Source organism: Pelodiscus sinensis, chromosome 3 (genome assembly GCF_052426305.1).
Source record: "Pelodiscus sinensis isolate ZL-2025 chromosome 3, ASM5242630v1, whole genome shotgun sequence".
Lineage (NCBI taxonomy): Eukaryota > Metazoa > Chordata > Testudines > Trionychidae > Pelodiscus > Pelodiscus sinensis.
Genome location: NC_143054.1, coordinates 30,369,488 through 30,389,348, shown reverse-complemented (window position 1 = coordinate 30,389,348; position 19,861 = coordinate 30,369,488). Strand labels below are relative to the sequence as shown.

The following is a 19,861-nucleotide window of genomic DNA, read 5'->3' as shown; positions in this document are numbered from 1 at the left end:
ACTTCAGTTAGTCTATAAGGTGCCACAGAGGCGTAGGGAAGAGGGGGAGGGGGGCCAATTGCCCGCAGGCACCATGCTGGGGGGGTGCCGAATTGGTGTAGGACCGAGCGGTGCACAAGCTGCTCTTTCAAGCTGCCAGCTAAATGTTGCTCTGGCTACTGGCACCTGCTCTCTGAAAAGTGAAAGCCAAAGCAGCCAGCTGGGTGGGAGGAGCAGTGCTCTGAAGAGTAAGACTGGGTAAGTTCCTCGTGGCTGGCTGGGAGGAGGGATGGATTTGATTGGGGGAGTACTCTCCTTCCCCCTACTCCCTGGGGGCACCGTGCTGGGCGGGGTGGGACCAACCGAGCCACTCTGAGTCTGCTCTTCTTGCAAGCTGCTGGCTAAGGGCTGCTGCAGACCGCGGGCACCGGCTCTCTCCAAAGTGCAAGCCAAAGCAGCCAGCTGATGAGTGGGAGGAACAGTGCTCTGAAGAAGGGTACATTCCTCCATGCCTGGCTGGGGGGGGGTGGATTTGGGAGAGTGCTCCCCCCCCCCGCACTGGGGGTGCCTTGCTCTGGGGGGAGGAGAGGGGAGTGCATGGGGGGCTGGCTTTGGGGCAGGGGTGAGGTGAGTGTATTGGGATGCGGAACACTGTGGGGGGGCTGGCTCAGAGGAAGGGGGTGAGTACCTTTGGGATGGGAGGTATTGGGGGGCTGTCTCTGGGGCAGGGATGGTTGTGTTGTACTTAATAGTACATAGGATCTTTTTTGGGGAAAAGGCAAAATGCCACGTTTACTGGTAACACACATAGCAGTCAATAGTTATATGCATATAACACACACACACACACACACACACACACACACGTCTTGTTTTTACCAATAGCTGTTCCACATAACCGTTGGCCAGATTAGTTAGGTGCGGGAGGGTTGGAGCCAGATCAATGCTCCCATGTTTTCACTTCAAGATGCCTTAGAGATGTCTAGTGTCTTCCCTCTCATGCAGAGAGTCATCATATGAATATGTAGTTATTCATCAATGGCACCTTCTTTTGGGTGTTTTTTTTTCCTAATGCTCCCCCATTCACCTTCAAAGAGGTACCTTCCAAAAGCAGGTGCTTGCTGCTTACTCCCAGGGTATCATCCATAGGTCCAGCCTCCTTTCAATGAGCCCACTTCACTCACAGGTCCCATTGTTCTTATTGTTCTTGAATCTGGATTCCACCTTTCTCCAACCATTAAAAGTGCCAAGAGTTGCTTTTCTTTCATGCCTTATCCATTTACACCTCATTTACTCAACAAGATAATCAGTTTAGCAAAGGGGGGAGGAGGGCTAAAAAGTCTACAAGATACAAGGTTTCTATGTAAAAAGGCTTATTACAAAGTTTCTATGTTCTGTAAAAGTATACAAAGTTTCTATAAAAGGACAAACTAAAGACTTATTACAAAACTAAAAGGACTTGATACAAATTTAAAATAAAAATAACGAGAAAATGATTAATACAGAGATTAATGAGATTTACCTCTAGTTGCATTGGTATGGAGGGGGCTGAAGTGCCTGCTCTGGGGAAGAGATGTTGTATTGGAATGGGGGGTGCCTGGGTCTGGGGTACGGGTGAGTGTATTGGGGTTACTTATTTTTTTAAATAAAAGATACTTTATAAAAAAAGGAAAAACTTAAAAAATAATAATCTGGTAGCACTTTAAAGACTAACAAATGTAGATCAGGCATGTCAAACTTGAAGCCCTCTGAGGGCCACACAAATGAAAACTGATAGCTTTCAGGGATACCAAAGAGAATGTACTTCTATAGGGCAGTTGTAATTATTTATTATTATTATTAATTATGTTTTAGGTATATTTTATAATATTTGTCAGGTCTTGTTTTAATATAATACAATAATTTGATGTGTAAAATTATTTGCTCATATAAAATGATTTTTAATTTAAATATAAATTTAAGGTACTTCACAAATTTTTATATGATACATGACTTGTTTTGTTGAAATGAAAATAGGTATAGACCATGATCAATCAAATAGAACAGGTTTTTGTGAAAATTTCAGATACTTTGTAAATCTGAAATTTTGCATAAACATATAATCCCCCTCAAGATAGTTCTACTGTGATCTACTAACTTATCTACTAATTAATGCAAGGATCTGTGGCTATTAGTAGTGTTTGATTTTTTTCTTATGTTCTTATTTTTTTGCTGACTTAGAAATAATAACAGAACCACAGTAACAAATGATTGGGGGAGGGCGCAAATTTGGGCTTTGCCCCAGGCGCAAAACATCTTCGCTACTCCTCTGAGGTGCCACCGGACTCCTCGCCGCTTCCTCTTCGGATAACTCAACTTTGTTTTTCAATTCGGATATGCTTTTTAGAACATTTCCTTCTTTAGTCTGAGACTAGAACTGACCTTTGCTCCCATCAAGGCAGAGAACTTACTTTGATGATCTGTCCTCAGATTCAAATGAACCAGCTGGAACTGAATAGAAGCAGTGTTATGCAGCACTGCACTGGCTGTGAACAGTGAGATGCAGTGGATGGTGAGTGCAGACAGATGCCAGGTGGTCACCAGCAGCATTCCTTCTAAGCTGCAAACAGCACAGATTCACAGATCATTAATCAGCCCCACCCCATCAGTCAGCTCTGAGCAAGAAACCCTGAGCCTCTGACAGAGCAGGGCTGATCAATCAGCTGTGAAGTTGTGCTGCCATGCAGCTTAGAGAGGGAACTCTGGTTGCCAGTTATTTGTCTCTGCTACTGATCCATAGGCCTTTTACCAGGCTAACCAATTTTATCAGATGTCATGTATTCAGCATAGGGAAATATTGTCATCTTATCTATTTACATTTCCATACAAGTAATCCACTAGTTCTGTAGGTGTTGGGGGATCTTCAATCTTCAACCTGAAATTTGGACGTGCCCCTCCTTTTCCTAAAGCTAATGACATTTACATCCATACACTGCTCTTACACACACTGTTGCACTTTCCTTCAAGAAAACATGGTACCTCTATCAGGCATATGATAAATGGTTTAGCCATTTCATTGCCCTCAATGGAACTTTTTTATGTTAATGCTCTGTACTTCCTTTTTTGGGATAATTATGGAGCACACTGCAGCATAACACAGGCAAAAACACAGCACAACTGTGCACCCAGCATCCTCAAATCTTCTTTAACATCTTTCAATTTGCTCTATTCTTGTTGCTAAACAATCTTCTGGTGAGGTCAGGTATCCAAGCAGACGCTCAAGTCTTCCAGAAAGGTGAGACTCAACTGAACATAGAAGTCTTGTTGATATGCCATTATATCCTGACAGGAAATGACATGGTGGCATTGGATTGGCTAATTTCTTTTCTCTCTGGGAAGCCACAAAGGGTAGATTTGAGAGTCTGTTCATTTGACCCAAAATTTCTCTGATGAGGGTTATTGAAAGGTTCAGTTGCATCAACCTCCTTTTAACTATCAGCCAACAAAAGAAATTCTGATCCCCATTTATCCATTCTCTTAACTTACTTCAAAATATTTCATTTTAACTTTAACAGCTACCCAGCCTTCACTCCAACATCAATGTCAACAGTCTCAATCACCAGCTTGTCTATTTCATCCACAAGTGGTTCCATGCATTCAATCTTGCTAGCTCCTAAAGATGAGTAGCATCCCCTTAAAAATCCATAAAGCCAACCTTACATCCACCTTCAAGTACCTCCTTAAAACTCATTTCAAAAAGGCCATCTGACAACAGCTAGAAAAGCGATAAGTAGTGATTACTGCTACAGTTTTACACAATTCGTAGTGAAAGCTAGTTTTTGGGAAAACATTCTATTATTCTTGTTACTCTGTTATCTCTGTCCAGCCCCTCTCCTACCACCACATCTTGGTTTCCTCTAGCTGCACTGTCTTTACACTGTAAACTCTTTGGGGCAAGGACTATCATGTTCTATATATTTATGCAGTACATATCATTATGGGCCACTAACATGGTTGAAGCCACTTGTACCGTGATAATGTATGTGTCAAACATTATTTTATATATATATATGTGTGGATGCATTGTAAAGTCATCCATATTTTTGATGACACTTTACTCTACTTGACCCTTTCTCCAGACCCAGAGTTGCTCAGTTTAAGATCAATCCAGATAAAACAGATTAAAGATATTTCAGAAAAACAGGCCTAACATGGATGCCTGGAATACGACACTAAACACCTTTGACACCAACACACAAAATGTGTAAGGACCATATGTTTGTGATCATTCCGCCAGTTTTCAATCTATGACAGTGCATCTATTAATCCCTGTTACCAGGTCCCCAGCGGTCACCCCAAGTTCGGGTGTCCTCCACGCCTTGAGACTGACCGCCTGCCTGCGATCCTAGTTATAAGCGCTGTCGGCCCGTACTCTAATGGGCCTGAGGGGGCCGGGAAGGGGGCTCGGGCCCTCCCACATTCCGAGCCCCTACCCAGGGCCCTGAGACAGGGACGTCGGTCCCTGGATAGTGGAGGGGGACGAGTTCCCCAAAACCCTCCACTCGCAGGGTCCGCGGCCCCGCCCTGGGTCTCTTCTTCCCGGCTTAGTCCCTGGGGTTTCCCCAGCTGGGGAACAGGCTTACCCCCAGTCTCTGCCTCCGCCGAGGGTCCATGGGCCGGGGTTCTCCTGCGCTCCCCTCGCCTGGCGGGGGTCTGCCTTCCTCGCCGCCCCTGGCTTCCTCCTGGCTGGGGCTCTTGCCCTTTTGAATCCCCCGCCCAAGCGGCGGGGTGAGTCTTCCCCCGGCGTCTGTGGCCCCGCCCTCCTGGGGGTCCTGCTCGCCGCTCCCCGTGACGTCATCCGGCCGCGCCGGAGCATCCTCGGAGCCGCTCGACCTTCCTCCCAGTCTTGCCTCCCGGATCCCCCGCAGCCGGGCCTCCTCTGACCACCCGCCTCCCCGGCGGGCCGGTATCAGTCCCCGACCCCGGCTCCGTGCGGGGGGGTGAGGGCACGGCGCCTGCCTCGCCACCCCCGGTTCCCGGCTCAGTGCGGGGGAGCGCAGACACCGCGCCTGCCCCGTCACAATCCCCCTTTCCCATCTGGATTAGTTTTTCAAGTAGAAATTAAATATTTCTAGTTTCGTGTGTGATCCTCATTTAATCTGTACCACAGATTCCCCATTTTTATTAATGTAGACATCACCCGCCTTTGTAAGGCACACTGAGACCTTCAGATGAACTATTAAGTGCAAAGTTTTATAATAGATTGCTGTATATTCAAATTTTATATCTATTACTTTTTCTGCAATTAATTTTAACTGAATAAACAAAGTAACACAAACTTGACCACCATATATTCTTTATAAAACTCTATTTGTATTATTCTGCAGATATTAAGTGTTCTCCTGCCATTTTCTATTTAATTATGTTAGATGGGAAAGTAGTTGGAAGTTGGATAGTAAACTGACAGAATCAGTTTTTTTTTTAAATTGAGCCCTCATATACACACCTGTACAACCTCCACTGTCCTGAGATTATATGAACAGCAACAGCTGCACAATCCTAAATGAAGCCAATGGTGTTGCACAGGGTGCCAATGAAGGCCATACGGTCCAGGGTCAGTTTTCTAGTCTGGTTTTGTAATAGCAAGTCTTGTACGGTGCCACTGAAATACAACTTAGAAATCTATAATAACGTGTTTTCTGGGGGGAAAGGATTTAAACAGAGAAGAGCCAAACTGAGTAATTTCAACAAAAGAAAACACCAACATTAATTCTATTTAATATCAAATGTGATGGAACTGAAACAGACCCCACCCATTCCCACCTGAAGATATTTTATTTGAAAATATGGTAGAGTGTAGAATTTCATGCCTTTCCCGAGGAACAGCAGAGCTCAACTTGTTTCCATTCCACATGTAAACACTCCTTCTGATGTCAGCAGGCATTCCAAGTGCACTGTTGTAGGACTGTTACAAATATTATATTGCTGAACTTATTCCTGTAGTAAGATGAAGGCCTGAAACAAAAGTCCAGGTAGCACAGGGCTGGTTTGAGTCCTGAGGCCTAGCTAACAATGGACAAAAATTGGCTAATATAAATAAAACAAAGCCAAGCTGTGAGCAAGAGGCAGGCCCCTGCTCATAGAACTTGGCATGAACAGGGCTTAAAGGGTATGTCTACACTAGCCCCGTACTTCAATCTAGGGAGGCTAATGAGGGCGACCGAAATTGCAAATGAAGCGCGGGATTTAGTTAGCATGTTCCCGGCCGGTCGCCATTTTTAGAAATTGACTAGCCCGAAGTAACTGCCTGCGTCTACACGCAGCAGTGAAACAGGATTCCGACTTAAAGCCCTAAAACAAATTAGCTGGTATTCCTCCTGCAATGAGGTTTACCTGCTAATTCAAACTAGGGGGCTAGTGTAGACATACCCAAAGTGTAAAACACTAACTGATAATAAGCCTAGGTGTACAACAGTAATTGGTACTAGGTACCAGCTGTAAAATAGTAATTGGTACTGGTCACAATTTGAAAGCACATCCCAAAAGGATGGTACTGCCAGCTCATTAAAAAAGACCTTGCTACCCACATTCCCCACAGATAACGACCCAGATTCAAGAGAGGCTCTAAAATGACAGCATGATAGAGATGTTCTAATTGAACCACCAGGTGCAGGTGATGGGTGGTATCTAAGTAGCATCAGAGGGTGGCAACCTGATATGTCAGGGGTGATGTGTAACTTGTTTGTACCTGTATATAAAGCATTGTCTTGGAGGGGCAGTCTTTGTCTGGCCTAGGGGGCATTGGACCTCCCACTTACTGAGTCAGTACATTGTTATGGGTGTATATAAGCGTAGTCTAAATAACTGGTTCAATCTCTTCCACATCTGGACCTCCACAGTCTAGGAAAGACGGGAAGTTTGCAAACCACTGGCATCTGTTTTTGACCATCCAGATTAAGAACCTATGTCCTATATTTTATCCTTAGAGAGAAGCTTTCAGAGAAAGCCAGTGATGACAGTGAAGACTCTGTCTTTGCACAGTGCATAGATTAGGAAAAATCCCTGCTTCATCTCAGAGCTTGATGACATGATTTAAAATTTTCCACATTACATTCAATGAATTCTGGCATATCCTCATTTTTGAGTGCTAGATTCTGCAAACTTAAAATTATTTTTAACATAGATCTCATATGTATTTGAGAGGGTTTGTGTATCTGTATGTACATCTGTCTGTTTGTCTGTCACCTCCTAATGTTCAAAATGTTTCAGAGGAGTAAGACCTAGGAGCACCAAATTTAGTATGCAGCTTCCTCTTATCATAACTTAAACTAAGGTCATAGTTTGGTTGTGCCGGGAAAATGAATGTTCCTGGAATAGAATTGCTTCTCATAAAATCATACAGAAAAGAGACAGAATCACCAGATAGGTGAAAGGGACTGGCTAAGGATGACAATCCCCTCCATCTGGAACTGTTCCAGCCCCAAGCCTCCCAACTACGAGCATCCTTAAAGAAGGATGTTAAAAGCTGATTGTTAAAGTTTTAAGTGTTATCAGTTAAGAGTGATAGAAATGTAGCCGTGTTAGTCTGGTGTAGCTGAAACAAAAAACAGGACTATGTAGCACTTTAAAGACTAACAAGATGGTTTATTAGGTGATGAGCTTTCGTGGGCCAGACCCACTTCCTCAGATCAAATAGTGGAAGAAAATTGTCACAACCATATATACCAAAGTGGGTCAGGCCTACGAAAGCTCATCACCTAATAAACCATCTTGTTAGTCTTTAAAGTGCTACATAGTCCTGTTTTTTGTTTCAGTTAAGAGTGTTACTAGTTAAGAGTCTCTCAGCTGCTAGCAAATCCTTCAGCACGCCTTGTTTCATGGGGCTCAGGAAGAACCCATTTATAAGCCAAACCCCACTCTTCACAGAGGATTTTTTTCAAAAAAAAAAAAAAAAAAAAGTCGGCTTATGATTGAGAATATACAGTTGCAATTTTTTTTTCAATTTTTGGCAAATAATAGGCTGGGAACAAGTAATGAAGAACATGATCTAGGCATGAATAATCTCGTTTGTGCAATAAATGAGCATAAAATCCAATAAGCCTTCTAAACAGGGCTTATTAAGTATTTATTCAGAAATCACTGCAAGTAAAGAAAAAACGTAGAACTAAGGATTTAAAATGATGTATCATTTTGAACAACAGTAGGTTACACATTTTCAAAGTGAGAACAAGCCAATATTCAGACTCATCAGGGGAGATGAGATTCAAGTTGAAGGTAATAACTCTTATCGGTAAGCCAGTTTCTCAGTGACTCAGCATCATTGGTTCTTAGTTCTGATTTGTGGCTTTATACAACTACTTATGCACAGGAACAGCCAAATGCTAGGAAACCAATTTGCTTTAAAAGTGAAACTAGAATGAGAACACTAATGCTTTTTTAAAAACATAAATGAAAAGAAGTAAAACCATGACCTACGTTAGTGCTTCTTCTGAAACTGGTTTGGCCACTTAAGGGCTAAGTAACATAGATTGCTAATGAAAAACCCTTTACAACTTCAATACATAAAACAAGTCTGGGTTTAAAATGTCAAGATGCATTTCCAACCAAACAGCAACTTCACTGCTGAATTCACTGAGGGTATTTCTACACTTGGTACCTAGTTCGAACTAGGGATGCAAATGTAGACGTTCGAAATAGTCAATGAAGCGGGGATTTAAATATGCCGCACTTCATTAGCACGATCTCACTGGTGCGTTACTCCAATCAACAGCTGTTTTGAAAGTGAAAGGGGTTTGGTTTGAACTAACGTGTCCCGGCGTGCACTTTCACTTTCGAAACAGTCAATGAAGCGGGGATTTAAATATCCCACACTTCATTAGCATGATCTCACCAGCACATTACTCCGATTAACAGCTGTTTCGAAAGTGAAAGTACGTGCCGGGACGCGTTAGTTCAAACCAAACCCCTTTCACTTTCGAAACAGCTGTTGATTGGAATAAGGCGCTGGCGAGATCATGCTAATGAAGAGCGGGATATTTAAATCCCTGCTTCATTGACTAATTCAAATGCCTACATTTGCATCCTTAGTTCGAACAAGGATGCAAGTGTAGACATACCCTGAGAGAGAAATGTCCTTTACCACCTGCATAAAAAGTTATTGTTTCTTAATGAAATTCTATATACAGGAAATTTTTATTTATATTTTCATCAGAGTAAAACCATGGTATTCCCACATCTTGAATACTGCGTACAAATGTGGTTGCCTCATCTCAAAATTGATATATTGGCATTGGAAAAGGTTCAGAAAAGGGCAACAAAAATTATTAGGGGTTTGGAATAGCTCTCATATGAAGAGAGATTAAAAAGACTTGGACTTTTCAGCTTAGAGAAGAGGAGACTAAGGGGGGATATGATAGAGGTTTATAAAATAATGACTGATATGGAAAAAGTGAATAAGGAGAAGTTATTTACTTGTTCCCCAAACATAAAAACTAGGGGTCACCAAATGAAATTAATATGCAGCAGGTTTAAAACAAACAAAAGGAAGGTTTTTTTCCCACTCAGTGCACAGTCAACCTGTGGGACTTCTGGGCGCTACTGGACCAACCCGGCAGCACCCCAGTTGCTCTGCCCCAGGCGTCCTGATTCAGCCACTGCTGGTCAGTTTCAGCAGCTGAATCAGGACGCTTGGGACAGAGCAGCTTGGGTGCTGCTGGGTTGGTCCAGTAGCGCCGAGGAGCGGCGCTACTGGAGCAATCCAGCAGCACCCAAGATGCTCTGCCCCAGGCGTCCCCAAGTCAGCCGCTGCTGAAACTGACCAGCGCTGACTACAGGAAGCCGGAGGCAGAGTTGCTCTGCCCCGGGCTTCCTGGAATCAGCCGCTGATCAGTTTCAGCAGCAGCTGACTTGGGAACGCCTGGGGTTCTTAAGTTGAATCTGTATGTAAGAACTGGCGTCCAGATTCAGCCTGTTGAAACTGATCAGCGGCTGATTCCAGGAAGCCCGGGGAAAAGCAACTCTGCCTCGGGCTTCCTGTAGTCAGCCGCTGGTCAGTTTCAGCAGCGGCTGAATCTGGATGCCAGTTCTGACTTACATACAGATTCAACTTAAGAACAAACCTACAGTCCCTATCTTGTACGTAACCCGGGGACTGCCTGTACCGGGCTAGTCTTTGGTCTGAGCCAGTATGGCCACTCTTATGTTCTTAGTCAAATGGTCAAGGAAACAAGTATGTATTTTTGAACAAATCTCTCACTAGTAAGTCTTATACATGTTAACTTATAGTAACTGAAAATATTTTTATTACGATTTCTTAATGCTGTGATACAAATGAGCGTCTAGTACAAAAGCATAGCCTAGTTTTAGTCAAGAGTATGATACAAAGAAACAAAGAAAGGCTTTGAAGGTATGTCTACAGAGTAACTGGAACCATGTTTTCCAGGCAGGATACATAGAATACTCTTGGAGGAACTCTGCCCTACTGCACATGTGCAGAATTTATGTGCTGGGCAGATTTTTTTTTCCCCACCCAGAAGATAACTTCTGCTAGAAAGCAATTATGCCTTTGCCTGCCAGGGGCTGCTGTGGCTCTAGAACAGAGCAGCTGTTCTCAGGCCAGCTGCAACAAAGAAGAGAAGGCAGTAATCTGCCAGTGCAGCCAGGACATAAAATGTTCAGTTATTTCAAAATACCTGTCAGCAAGTTTGTCTGTAATAATGCAGATTATGAAAAAGATTCAGGAAATGGATATGAGGGGGGAGAGAGAGTGGTGCACATGGGGCTGCTGGGGATCACAGACAGGTTCATAAAGGCTATTGGGGGAGGAAAGACTGGGTCAGAGGCTGAATGGGAGGTGTGCAGGGCCAAATAGGGATGGGGTTGACTGAATGGAGGTGCAAGGCCACATAAGGAGGAGAGGTGGCTGAGTGCGGGGGGAGGGGGCGTGCAAGGACACATGGGGACAGGGAGATTCAGGGACAAATGAGGACAGGGTGAAGATGTGCCTGAGTTAATAGGAGAACCTAAGGATTAGCCAAAGTCTGCATGGGGGATGCTCCCCCACAATCCCTCCAAACACACCCAAAAAAAGCCTGTTCCATACTTCTCCCAACCACACTCAACAACTCTCCAAGTTCACATCTCGGCTCCTTCCCTGCAATTATTTCTTTCTCCTTCAGCTCCTCTGTTACATCTGACTCTTCCAAGCCTTTGCATTACTTCTGAGCAATGCAAGAAATACAATTCTGTATTGTAGTTTAAATGAATTATTACTCGGAGTTCTGTATTAATATGCATAGTAAGGAATCTGTCAAAAACCAAATTTCCTAAATCTTTTTCAGTGTGAACTATTGCAGGCACACTTGCTGACAGGTATTTTGAAATAAATGACCAAAATCATTGAAACCAGAGTGATTATACTGTGTTATTTTGACAAATGAAATATGCCCAATTCTACAGAATTTTAAAATACTGTGCACAGAATTTTTAATAATTTGACATAGAACTCCCCATAGTAATAAATGCAAACTAAAAATAGCAATGTCTGTGGCAACAGTAGCTCAGGTTACATGTACGTGTACACTGAGGCTCAGGCAGGTTTGTACTTGGATGGCTAGCTTAAGCCTCAATGCATAGCCATAATGCTATTTATAGAGTGTCAGCTCAAGCAGAGCTAACACATCCATCTACTGGCTCTAGAGAGCAGCTTCCCTGCTGCTATACAGACATACCCAATACAACTGCAAAGACAGGAAAATTTAAAATAACTACTTTTTTCAAAATGGAATGAGTTGGTCAGGAAAGAAAAAAAATATATCATAATACTATTTTTAATTACCAGTCACTATTTTTTCCTTTTTAACCTTTCTTAGCATTCTCTATATTAGGATTTTAAGCAACTATTTAATATCACTTAAGCCCTCTGCCAAACTTTTTTTTTTTTTTTTTTTTGGGCAGGCCTGGCAATGAGGAGGGAGGTAAATTAATGATAACAAATAGCAATAATTGCTAAGTCAGCACCCAAATACCCCAAAAAGAACATGAGACATACAGAAATAAAATCCCTGACTGCACTCCCTCTTGTTGTCACCTACTACCCCACACTGGAACCCCTATGGGTTATCAAACAAGAACAACTCATATTCCTTGGAAAGCCTGTCCTGAAAGAAGTACTTCCTTAACTCTCACTTCTGGACATCAAACAACTCTCCAGCTTCTCCATCCTCATCGTCAGAAGCAAGTCCCCCACCCTTAGACCAGGACACACCAACTCAAAACAGCACCACCAGAACAACAGATGCAAAACCTGCAAACATATCTCCATTACTTCAATGATAAAGATCCCGCATGAAATACCTTCCAAGATTCTCGAGTCCTACACATGCCTCTCACCACATGTAGCGTACTTCATCCAAATGCCCAAACCTGACAATCACTATACTCTCTCTCAGAGAAAAGATAAAAACACCATGTCACCTGTGGAGAAACACTTTTCACAAAGTGACCACTCTGTATCTGACCTATTTGTCCTCATCCTCAAAGAAAACCTGCATAGCAATTTCAAAAGATGAGCCTGGGAACTTAAATTCACAATTCTGTTAGACCAGGAGTCCTCAAAAATTCAACTACAAGGCCACATCATTCAATCTCAATCTTATGGTGGGCTGGGGCAGATCAAGAATAGAAAATATACATACTTTGTATGTAACTCTAATGATCTCAGAGACCATTCCTACCCTAAAGAGCTCACAGTTAACAGACAAGACAGCGGAGGGTCAGAGAAAGTTAGTAAACGTGAGTAGTCATTTTATCTAGGAGTGTGCACATTGACGTAGGTAGGAGCTAGGGATGTTAAATGTAGTTTAATCAAGTAATTGACTAGTCGATGGAATTTGCATCAATTAGTCGATAAGCAGGGGGTCCACAGCAGGGTTAGCTCCCGGCACCTGGAATTAATCTCGCTGCAGCTCTGCCTATTTAAAAGGCTAGTGTACAGCATGGGGTACCTTGCGCAAGCCGGGACAGCTGATTCCCAGCTCCTACCAGATCTCCCCTGCTGTGCTTCTGCTTTTAAAATGTATTAAGAGCAGGCAGGCTCTTAATACATTTAAAAAGCAGAGGTGCAGCGTCTAAGACTGGGCATGAGCTGGGAATCAGCTGATTCCTGACTTACGCCCAACCCCTGCTACTACTCTGCCTCCCCTGCTCCCAACAGAGATGGTGCCACGGGGAACCAGCTTTTAAGCTGGCTCTCTCCACCACCGCCTCTTGTTCCTCCCCTTGCTTCTTCTATCAGAGGCAGCAAGAGGGGGAGAGAAGTGACTAATCATGGGACTAGTCATTTACATCCCTAGTAGGAGCTCAGGGAAAAGCAAGAGGGGAGAAAGTGGTAGGAAGTAGGAGCAAGGGCAAGGGAGAGAGAAGATGAGGTGGGAATTTCCCTAGAACCAGAGAAAAGAGGATGGAAAAGAGTCTGTTTTACAGGTTTAAGTTTTGTGTTTGCTGCATCAAGTCCTACAGTGTACTTTTCTGTAGCCATGTGTACATGCTTGTTTTGAATTAAATTCTTTATGGAAACCTCATGTTCTACAAATGCAGTTCTACGAGACAGCGAAAACAGTGTTTGCACAAGGGGTAATATATTCTGAAAGGCAAATAGCCCAGTGGTTAAAAGTTGTATTAAATATGCCCATGCTGGAGATCTGTTAATCTTAGTACCCAAAAAGGGTACTTGCACAAGCGCCATTTCAAATATGACTTGCACAAGCCCCATTTCTGAGTCTCTCTGAAGCACACCATGTCCAATACTCTGGAGACCACATCTCCCCTCTAGAACTCTGATCTGAAGTATCTGCTGGCACAGGTGCCTGTAGCTCCTAATGGCTGAGCTTCACTGTTCCTGGTCAATGGGAGCTGCGGAAAGACACAGCCGGTAAGTCCTTGAGACCCAAACTGCTTCCCACTGATCGGCAAAGGTGAATCACAGATATTCAATGTAAACAAACTCTCACAGCCCACCAGTGAATTACCCTGATAGGCAGCACATAATTGTAATCCCATTGTACTCAGTGGGTTGATCAAAATGTGTTGATGGGCCAGATGTGTCCCATGGGTCATAGTTTGGAGACCCCTGTGCTAGACACTAATAATCATGAGTCTTAATAAAGCATGTGTATTTATATTTTATTACAACAATCTGTAACTCACTAACCCTATTTTTTCCTCCTATGACTACTGGGGTATTAATTGACGAAATCATCTTGAATGGCCTCCTTACAATATGTGCTAATTATTTATACTAAACACATTTATTTTGTGATAATTCTGGGTACCTTTTCCAAATTCAAAGAAAAGCTCCATGTAGCTCAAAAGTTTGTTTCTCTCACTATCAGAAGTTGGTCCCATCTTGTCTATGTAATATCTTGGGACTATTATTGCATGAATCAGCTTGCAATCATCTCAGGCTTGGAAGGATTAGGTTTTTATATGTAAATGTCAGGAAAGGTCTATTTCACTGTACAGACACAAACCATCAGAAAAATATTTCCCTGTATAACAACAGAAATTTACAGATTGGAAAACTGAGAAAAAATGCTGAGAACTTTTAGTAGAATTTGATTTAAGGATATTTATTTTGTATAGTCTGATGTGGTGAAAAATTGTGTTTTAATATTCTAAAATTTTAGCTTCCTGAATCTCAGTGCCGTACTTTTGTTAAATAACTGTCTGGTTCCTCAATCCTTCTCTCATAATTTCCTGCAACTTCAAAAATGTATGAAAAAAAAATCAATAAAATTTGTAAATGCTTAAAACGGATATTCATAAAAATTATTAAAAACAAACAATTTTATCAAGCTCAACTCTATAATAACTTTTTAGACACACAATACAGACTTATTATATCCTTATTAACCTGGGTTTTTTAAAGGGTATCTTGAAAGGGAGGAAAAAAAGTTTAATTTGTGCACTTTTAACCATTTTATATATAAAGGTTCATTAAAAATTATAAATTTAAAAATTTTCACTAGCTCTCCAAATAGAATTAGTGTCTTCCAAAATACAATCACTGAAGTAAATACAAGAGACATAAAAAGGAGCAAATGAGAAGGGAAGTAATTTAAAAAAAAACAAAACCATCAACACGTACTTTACTTCATCTGATGAACATTTGAGAGAAAATTTTAAAATTCTATCTGCCTCTCAATTCAAGTGTGAGCCAGTAGGTCCTATTCTTTTGGGGAATTAATGGTGGTTTTGGTCTAGAGTCCAGGCACTTGTTCAGGGCGAGCGGCAACAAATAGTCCAGAGCCAAGGGTTTGGTTTGGGGTGGGGCGGCAACAAATAGTTCGAAGTCCCTGTCATAATCAGGAGTGCTGACCAGCACCTGATGAAAGGGGTTAACTCTGTACCTAGACAGGTATCAGGTGGTCAGCAAATAACAATGCAGGTAGGATTTTCAAACGGGAAAAGAGGGGTTTTTCTCTCTCTTCTTTGTTTGGGATTCAGAGCAGTTTCTTCCAAGCACTGAGGGAGATGGAAGATACTTCTCTCCCCAAGAACGGACTTCTTACAATGTGTAAGTAAGGAAAAGTATGTCAGGATTTGCTGTTTTCTTGTTTGGGGATTTGGAAATAAGGTCTGAGCTGTTAACTGTGTCATTTTTTTTCTTTTGTAACTAAGTCTTTTAGCCCAGGGGGTTTCCCTGAGTATCTATATCAATTGGTGGCTCTTTCCATCTAGCCACTTTACTATGCTTGCAACTGCACCTTTGTTTTGATAATAAAGGATTGTTTTATTTTCTAATTAACCGGGATTGGTTGATTGTGGTGTCCTTAGGACTCAGCACCTAGTTACAAAGGTAGAGTCCATTGTTCTCTGTGGATTCCCTCTATTTTTCCCCCAACTCCAGGTAAAACGGAGGTTGGGGCAGGGGGAAAGTTTTACCTTAAGGAGAGTCCCCAAGTGATCTCTTCCCTGTTTTTTTTTTTCCTTGGAATTACTTGGGTGGTGGCAGCGGATTCCCCAAAACCTGGGTATTAGGATTTTGGGCAAGAAGTTTTTGTACCAGAGATTAGAGGCAAGGTTTTGGAGTGCTCGAGGGCCCCCAACTCCTGCATTTGTCGTTCCAGAGTGGGGAACAGCCTTGACAGCCCCCAAGCCTTTGCTCACGGCAAGGCAGCAAAATAAACAGTACAGGGGCCCAAGCCCTTGCTTCAGGGTGGGGCAGTAAGCAACAGTCAAAAAGTCCAGCCATGGTTCAGGGCATGGCATCAAGCAAACAATTAAAAAAAAACCAAATAGTCTTAAGGTGAGTGCCCAGCTGGATCCCCTTGCTCAGGCGGGGGGTCCAGTGGATGTAGGCTGCAATTCAGACACAGCCAAGGTGGAAGACTGCCACCCACTCTGCTACGGGCCCTACCATTCCACTGCATCCCAGCCCAGGGCCCTGGTAGCAGCAGAGCAGTCTGCTGTTGGGTCAGCGTGGGTCCGCTCCACAATATGCTGACCTTGCTCTGGCTTGGCCAAAAGATAGTCGGCTTTCCCTGGGCTCTTTCCACACTTCCCCTCATGCTGTACCTGGGTCCAGGGCCAATCCTCGGGGCTCCGTTGCTTTGGAAGCTCTGGCATGGTAAACAGTCCATCCAGGCACTCTGAGTTGTGGGCCCAGTGGCCCAGGTCAGTCCTCAGCTTCTCCTGGGTCCAGTTCCTCCATTGGGTGAGCAGGGAAAGCTTCTGGCTCCTTCAGCCACCAGGGCTTCACTGGCCTCCTGGCAGGCCTCTAGCCCTACTTCTTGGTTTCTGGCCAGGTGGGTTGTTAGGGCCACGTGCTGCCCACCAAGTCTCGGGGAGGGGCACCTCTCTCTCGGAGTCAGTGGGCAGCCACTCCAACCTACTACATCAAGTAATTTGGGTTGCCAGATGGTTTCAACAAAAACACCAGACACACTTGACATTACATCACAATCTACATTGCATCTTATCTAGAAAATACTGGACATTTATATTTTCTCGGTTATATTTTCTCTGTTTGTTTCCCGAAGAGAAACTCAAATACTGGACTGTCCAGTTCAAAATCGGACACCTGGCACCTACAAGTAATGATACAGAGTAGACAAAATATTTGAATCTGGAATTGTTTAAAAAAAATGTTGTTCTTAGACTAAAATTATAAATGGACAGCTTTATTAAAGGCAACGTAGGGGTGCAGAAAATGTGAGGGTATAACAACATTCAGTTTTACTGTTTTGGAGTGCATGAAGGAAGCCCTGAACAACACCAAAGATATTAGCTCTTCTGTCTCTGAAATGCACTGCTTCATATGCCCATGCTGACCTATCTACAGCAGTGGTCACCAACCAGTAGATCGGGATCTACTGGTAGATCTTGGAGTCTCTAACAGGTGTCCTTGACTGGTTTGGCCAAGAGGCTATCAAGTGCCAGCACTTCAGCTGTCCTCTCCTGCCCTTTGCCTTGGAGCTGCCCCTCCCTCTGGGGAATCTCTTGCTTTCTGGGTAGGGCAAGGAGGGGTGCTAATATCAAGGTGCCCCCTCCCATTCTGTATCCTTTCTCCACAAAGCAGAGAGGAACACAGTAGGATTTGGGATGGAGTTAGGGTCAGGGCAGGGGTGACTCTGCCTTAGTCCCACTGCACCACCACCCAGAAGCCACCTGAGGTAAGCAGTGCCCAGCTGGAGCCCACATCCTGAAACCCTACTCCAGTCATGATTCCCCTCATGGACCCCTGCCTTAGCCCCGAGCACCCTTGTATCCCAACTGCCTGCCCTAAGAGCAGCTAAGAACCCCTCTCCCACTCCAGATCTATTAATCCAAGACCAGAGCCTGCACCCTAACCCTCTGCCCCAGCCTTATGAAAGTGAGTGAGGATGGGCAAGAGAGGGAGGTTGGAGGTAGCAGGGATGGGGCCTTGGATAAAGGGCAAGGGTATTTATATGAGAGGTAGATCTTGGATTGCACTTAAATTCAAAAAATGATCTCATGCATAAAAAGGTTGGAGACCATGGATCTACAGAGTCCACCAGAAACTTTCTCCACAGAGGCAAGGATAAAATATACAGTACATTTAGCCAGACAGCCCCATCCTGCACAGGACATTGCCAGAGGGACATGACAACTTAATAAGAATGATGTCCCAGAAGTTTCAACTAATTATCCCTTTGAGGGGAAGGAAGAGTAGCCTTGGGAGGGGACACAAGGGAAATTAAGCCCTTAACAGCATTAAGCCCCAATTGGATTTCAACACAATTATCCAGTGAGATTGCAGGTAGCAGATAACCAAAACATGACTGTTCCTCTGCTACAAATCCTCCAAGAGTCTCAGAAGAGTGCAATGAAGAACAAATGGGTGAGTGAGATTCTGTGGCCTGCAATGTGTAAGGAGGTCAGACTAGGTGATCATGATGGTCCCTTCTAACCTTAAAGCGTATGAATTTAAGTTTATGATGTATCGTGCTATGCAGGTAGCACTCCGCCCCCCTTCCCCTCCCCCCCCTCCCCCCCCCCCCCGTGCCAGTAGGGGAAGATCCATGAACAAATTAGCCCACCACACACAAATTTGAAAGTAAACAAATCCAGGCACTGACAGATCCTGAAGGCACATGAACAAAAGCTCTGTGAGTACATGGATGGGAGACTTCCAAGACATGCCTTCCACAGACTATTTTAAAAACTGATTGAAGTAATCACTTCCCTCTCTGACAGAACACGGTCCTGTAGCCCCGGCTGCATTATCTCCTCATCTCTATTGCTCATATTTGGGAGGTTTGGCACATAAAAAAGGCAATTTGTTAGGGAATGAGGGAGGTGGATGTTGGACAGTGGTTACTTTTATTTAAACCCACAGAAATTCCTTGTGACAACATTATTAACACAATATTGAGACAACTAAACATACCAATTTAGCATAAAGGAAGCTATGAGCTTGTTTAAACTAATACTAATATGCATCAAACATAACACTTTCATTCTCTGTCAGTCTTTGAGGGGTACATGATGGAGTGAGGAGAAAGGAAAGGAGCAGTGGGCACAGCGGAAAGCTTAGGCAGAGAAGAGCAATAGGGAGACCCAAATGAAGTGCTGGCCAATATGTGATCAACAGATACTGTATACCAACCAACTCAAGAAAGGATTGGAAGTAGCATATGGATGCTATGTGCTAGTGATGCTTTTGGGGCAGGAAGGATGAAAGGTGAGAGTTACAAAGGAATGAAGCAATTTCTGCTTTCGGTCAACATAGCTCCTTGTTAGGGATAACTTTTGAGAGACCCATTTGACTATACAGAGTCTGAAAAACTCCAAACTGCACACAATCCAGGGTTTCAAAGGAGGCAGAGGAGAATGGCATAACTGTCAGAAATATACCTTTTAGTGGATATATCCAAACCCAACGTACCTAATGAAATCACTTCCAGAGAGGCCTAAGAGCATTCCAGTTTCAAAATGTAGTTGCCAAATCCTACCATATGCTGATAGGTAAGTGTCAAAACTTCCCCAGACTCACTGCTGGGGGTGGAGAGGACTTCTTGTATATTTGTTTGTTTTGCTTTCAATAAAGACTTCCAAGACATGCCTTCCACAGACTATTTTAAAAACTGACTGAAGTAATCACTTCCTTCTCTGACAGAACACGGTCCTTTATTTTTAAACTTAGTCCAAGAAAATTATGTTTTTATTCTTAGCCCAATTTTCCCTCACTACCACTGTCCATAACCTTGAGTACAACTGCCCCATCTTTCCCACTCTGTATTTGCAATAGATAACTAAAGACCACAATCCATAACAGCTGACTGTTTCCTCTTCCTGTTATTGACTGCCAAAATTTAGGCAGCATAGGGAATCTTGCTGTCCAACAGACTCCTTTCCACCACGAAGATTTCTCCATATCGCA

At 43.3% G+C, this 19,861-nt stretch overlaps 1 protein-coding gene and 1 long non-coding RNA gene across 2 annotated transcripts in view; one reads left to right on the top strand and one right to left on the bottom strand.

The window, feature by feature from the left end:
• Positions 1 to 19,861, top strand: part of LOC112545881 (uncharacterized) — a 123,421-nt gene that overhangs the window by 4,447 nt on the left and 99,113 nt on the right. The gene's annotated exons all lie outside the window — the stretch shown is intronic.
• Positions 1 to 19,861, bottom strand: part of MBOAT2 (membrane bound glycerophospholipid O-acyltransferase 2) — a 169,671-nt gene that overhangs the window by 138,401 nt on the left and 11,409 nt on the right. The gene's annotated exons all lie outside the window — the stretch shown is intronic.